Genomic DNA, 6,323 nt, shown 5'->3' with positions numbered 1-6,323 from the left:
TTGCCGATTATCTTCTTTTAATTTGAATTGAAGATTTATTAAAATGATTTGTAATAGAGATGGAAGAAAAAATTATAGATGCTACTTTTAATAGAAGTGATAATCCAATTCTAACTATTATAGATCTTTACGAGCTTGTCAATAATTTGAAGGCATTTGTTTTTAGTATTATTAATGCCAATCAAGCAAAACAATTTCTTACGCCTATGAAAGAAATTAATAATAAAGTCCATTATTTATGCTAAGAAATTATGTAGTTAAAAAAATAAAGTATATCAACTTTAAAAATAAATCCAAAAAATCTTGCTACTACAAGTATAAAAGAAGTTAAGATTAGTGTGACAAAGTAGTTTAATTGAATAAGATAAAATTTTTGAGGATTTTTACAGCAATTCAAGTTTTATCTAAGATTACATCTTTTACAATATCTTTATGGATTTATTCAAGTTGGATCTATTAATACATTTCTATTTCAAATTATTTTTTCTAGATTTTCACTTTTGATGGAAAAAAAATTCACAACTCTAACATAACTTAAATTTATTCTTGGAAGTGTTTAAGGCCATATTTAAAGAAAGTGATTAAAAAAAAGGTAGCAGAGACAAAATTCCTATCATTGCAATAAGTATCATAATTAGCTATAATATATGTTTTTGAATTTTAAAATCTTCATTGGCACATGGATTGGAATAATGAAACCATTATCAATAAAATTTAATATAGATTAAATGATAATATGAAAGTCTTATTATTGGTAATATCAAAAATAGACTCATAAAAGTAATTTATTACTAAAGTTGTTTTATGTGGCAATTGACTTATTGAAAGATGCTACAAAAAAAGATTTAATTGGAGAGAAAAAAGTCAAGTTATGAAGAAAATTTCTAAGTTTTTAAAAATTTATTTATTAAGTTTTGGACCTATAAAAGTTGATATGTTTTAAACCTCTCACTAAGAAAAAAAAAGACTCAATATTATTAAGAAAGATTAATCTTATATTGTAGAAAAACAAAGCATATTGCTTAATATTGTCCAAAAAAACAATGTAACTAAAAAATAACAAATCATAGATGGTCGTCTTTTCTCTTTTGGAGATGTTTTCTACAAAACTATTCTTATAAATGTAGCAATAAATGGTCATAATAGCATAGTAATATTTAATATTATTAGATTTTTTTAACCTAATTATTTTAGATCTATTGTGGTTAAAAAAGTATTATCTTTGGATAAATTAGATTGCTTGTAATCTTGACTTTTTTCATAATATAATCAAGACTTTTGTTAAGAAAGTAAAAAGTCATAAGTCATAATTCTTATTTGTAGATGCAAGAGCTTTCATATATATTACAAAAAAATGATCATCTTTTATTATTTATGCCAAACCTATTTTTGATAGTAGAATGATTTTAAGTGGCATTTCAAGCCAATATGAAGATTTTTAAGATTTATTTTTTTAAAAAAATAAAAATATTCTTCTAAAGCATCATTCTTATGATTGTTCAATTGATCTTTGAAAAAGAGCTCAATTGCTACTTGAATCAATTTATAGCTTATCACAAAATAAATTAGCTTCATTTAAAAAATATATTAATAAAAATTAAATCAAAAAGTTCATATGCCATTCAAAATTTCTAATAATAGTTATTATTATTATATTTTAAAATATATATGGATATTTTATATATAATGTCATGTCTTTTAGACTTACAAATGTGTTAACTACTTTCTAACATCTAATGAATGATATTTTTTGAGTTTTTTTTGATAGTTATATTGTTTGTTATCTAAATAATATTTTAATCTATTCAAAAAACACAAAAGAGCATAAACTTCATGTTTTTTGTATCTTACAGAAACTTAAAGATTTAGAACTATATAATAAGATAGAAAAGTATGTATTTTAGATAAATAAAATTGAATTATTAAAATATATCATTTTAAATCACGGCCTTATAATAGATCTTAAGAAAATTGAGACTATCATAAATTAAAAGATTTTAAAAATATTAAAAACATTTAATATTTTTTGAAATTTTCTAATTATTAATAAATTTTTATTAATTTTTTTGAAAAGTTACAAATCAACTTATATATTTGATTTTTTTTATAAAAATTAAGTAGAATAAAGAAGTTGAAAAAAAAAATCTTTAAAAATAATTTATACTGTAATATCAATCTTATATTGTGTTGAATTTTCTAAGGTATTTTTATAGAAAGAGATACATTAGACTTTGCATTTGGTATAATATATTTATAAATGGAGATAGATGAAAAAATTCACCATGTAGCTTTTTATTTTAAAAGATTTTTAGTAACCAAGATCAATTATTAGATTTACAACAAAGATTTTTTTTTCATTGTGGATTCATTTCAAGAATGACATTAGTTTTTGGAAGGTGCTTTTAGCCAAGTGGCTATTTATATATATCACAAGAACTTCAAGAATTTTATGTAAGTGCATATTTTAAATTATTGATAATCTTGTTGGAGTATATTTTTACTAAGATTTATATTCAATATCATTTATTGGCTAAAAAAGCAATGAGATTTTTTAGAAACTCTTTTTAAACATTTTTATCTTCCATCAAAAGAAAAAAATGAAGCTTTTGATCAACAACAAATAATTATTTCAAATATAGAATTTTTTTATTTATAAACCATGAAATCAATAATATTTTTTAATTATTTTTTTTAAAATAAAATTCAATCATGTATGTCTTTTGATTCTTGTAAGTTCCATCAATGCATTTTAATTGGTAGGATTGTCAAAAATATAGTTTTAAATTATTTAACTATAAAAATATGAATATTAAAGATTTTTTTATTAATTAAATATTTATTAGAATTTAGAAGGATTTTTAAATTAAAAGAATATTATTAATTTTTTAAAAATAAAAATCGATCTTTAACAATAAATTTTGAAGAAAATTTCTTTATTTCATTTAATATTTTTTTTTATTGCTAAGTATTAATATTTAGTTATTAAGACCAATATCTATAATTTCCTTACAATTTTATGTATTACTTATGGAAAATCTATAAATATTAATCAATAATTGAAAGAAGTATAAAAAAGAAGTTTATATTTTTTTAGTTATTCATATAGGAAATTTAATTTTTAATTGATTTATAATACTTTTATTACTATAAATAATCATAAATATAGAAAAAAATACTTTTAATTTTATATTAGTATTAAAAAATATTTTAGATATTTTAAAATTTTATTTAAATTTTATTTAGAATTTTCAAAGAAATTTTAGAGTAATTTTTATGATTTATACCACTTTGAAAGGTCATAATAGAGAATTGGACAAAGATTTAAAAGTTCTATAATTTTTTTAGGATAATTGGATTTTTTAAATATAATAAAAATATTAAAAATATAAAAATATTAATTTTATTAATAAAAAATATGAAAATGAACAACTAATATAATCCTTGTAGGAAGAGTGGTGCACAAGTTTCAAATAGGTTGTAGCATCTTGGATGTAGGTAGGAGGATAAAACTAAGTGTGATTGCTCGTTTTACTTATTCCAAATTAATCTAATGAGAATAAACCCATATAGGGGGATTCGAACACGGGGAATGACTAGTTGCTTAAGCATTCATGTTAGGGTCACACAATCAATTACCTCCTGAATGTATCCGTCCTTCTGAATTTTCTATTATATAGACTATTAATATATTTTACCAATATCTTTCAAAAATGAATTAATATCTATTCTACATAGCCTCACTCCTATTTGTGCAGCATCCTTGCAAACACTCAATTGATACCTATCTAAAAATTATCTAAAAAAACTCTACAAAAATTGCGATCCCTCTGGCATATCTAATTAATTAATTGCCGCAGTATTTGTTATTGGTTCCATCGATTCCGGTTCCAACTGCAAATCTTTGTCCTCTTCCAATCCTTCCATCGATTCCTGCCTCAACTGAGCTGAAAGGTCTTCATTGTACTCGCCCAGTTCACGGACTTGAGCTTCCAATTTCAGGATCTGGGCATCTCTTAATTCCAATTGGTACTAAAAGTAACTCCTCTCTTCTAGAACTTCGCGAATTGGCAATGTCGATACTTGTGCTTAACCAATATTGACTAAATTCTCTGCCAATCTTGTCACCTCGACGTTCAAGGCCTCAATTTCAATCCTTAACCGCTTCGTTTCATATCTGTATTGGTCACTCAATACCAATTTCTCTTGTGCCAATAACTCGACCTTTTCTCGTTCCATTACCAACTGACCCTTTGCTTTTTCCAGTTCCAAAATTGAATGACTGCGAGCCCGAAATAGTTCTTGCTTGTGGATTTCTACCATGCGTTCTTTTTCTTTGTCCCAAGCTTCCTGTTGTTTTCCAATTTTTTGCTCCAATAACAACTTGGATTTTGTATTTGCCTGGATGATCCGTTCTTGCTCTTCAATTCTTCGGGTCTGCTCTGATAACACCTTTTTGCTTGCCTCTAATTCTTGTTTACCACTGCCCTCTACATCTAATGCTCGTACCATGCAATGTGTTTACAAAATGCACTTCAATAGAGCATTTTTAAGATATACGCTATTGTATTACGTGAAGTCTTGCTTGAGAATGCACCGAGCACTTGGCTGTGGAAGGTAAAAGAAAATTGCAACAAAAGGTCCTAACAATCCAATAGGATTATAGAGAATTTATAATTAAACGTTAATAATCATAATCAAACATTAAGCAAGTTCAATTAAATTTTATTAAAGTTATAAAAGAAACACAAGGAAATCCTAAAGAAATATAAAAGAATATTAAAGAAAACTTAGTCAAACCCTAACAAAAATCTAATAGAACCTTAAATTCTAACCAAATCCTAATCCTAATCCAACCTTAATCAAACCCTAAACAAATCCTAAATCTTAAATCAAATCCTAATCAAACCTTAATCCTTAATCAAGTCCTAATCCAAATCCTAAACCCTAAACCAAACCCTATCCAAATCCTAAATCCTAAACCAAACCCCAATCCGAATCCTAAATCCTAAACCAAATCCTAAACCCTAAATCAAATCCTAACCAAACCTTAATCCCTAACCAAATCTTAATCCCTAACCAAATCTTAATCCCTAACCAAATCTTAATCCAAATCCTAAATCCTAAACCAAACCCTAATCCAAACCCTAAATCCTAAACCAAATCCTAACCAAATTCTAAACCAAATCCTAATAATTCCTACAACAGATTTAAACCTCAATAACTAATGAATAAACCGTCGATCTTAACTAAAAATTTGCATACTTCTAAAAAAATAAGTTAAAAAAAAAACAAATTTTTTTTGATAAGGATCGAAGTTACCAAATTGATGATATTCTCAAAAATGAGCTCGGATATTGGCCGGCCTCCTTCTCCAATCTTAATGCCAATCTTCCAGAGCCAATATCTCTCCTTTGCACCTTTTGATTGATCTCAAAATTCTCATACGCATAGAAAAACAAGTCTTATATCCTTTCATGTAAGTTTCACTCCAATCCAATTAATAGATTGCAAGAAATCTCAAAAACCCCCACTAGACCTAAAATTCTACTTTCTGAGACCTTGACCCACTTAAACCTCAATATCACTTAATTCAACCGTTAGATCAAGCTCAAATTCACGAAAAAAATTGAACACAACTACAACCATAAACCGACAAAATTTCATCCGTAGATCTATTACAAAACTCTTGAAATCACCCAAAACGTAAACCCTATTTTATTTCATAAAACCCAAGTCATCCAAAACAAACTTTGACTTTGCAAAGCTATTACAAAGTCAATACAGATTGAAATCACCCAAAACAAACTTGCATAAAAACGCTATTTCATCTTCTATCAAACCCCACTCTCCGATCTGGCAAAGAGTTCTTGAATCGCCGTCAAAGTGCAGTTTTGTGCCTCTAGGTCTGATTTCGACCCAGGTTCATAACCGGTCCTCTTCGGGTATCAACTTTCGTCTTCTTGAGGTAATTTTTACTAATTTGCACTCCTAACTCCTCCCTACATATGCCTGTATCCTTTATTTTTCTAATCTACCTTGTTTTATTTTATTTATAGCCTTACAAAATAAATAGAAGCATAATTTGCAAAAAGGCAGCATTAGCACTTTTAATTTTTCTATCCTTTGACTAATATCTATTTTTCCAAGATAATTTGCTACAATATTTTTGAAGTGAGTTCCTCAAACATGATATATTTTTTTTTTCATCCTTTCACTTGTTATCCGTGTTACATCACGACAATGCCTTCCGGTAGTCGGCCTTGTGGAAATGCTAACTGATTGATATCTAACAACGTCGGGACTTCATTCTCTTCCTCAACCAC

This window comes from Physcomitrium patens, chromosome 26 (genome assembly GCF_059467195.1).
Source record: "Physcomitrium patens ecotype Gransden chromosome 26, ASM5946719v1, whole genome shotgun sequence".
In the NCBI taxonomy this organism is placed as follows: Eukaryota; Viridiplantae; Streptophyta; class Bryopsida; order Funariales; family Funariaceae; genus Physcomitrium; species Physcomitrium patens.
The sequence above is the reverse complement of the archived record's forward strand: the minus strand, read 5'-3'. Positions refer to the sequence as shown.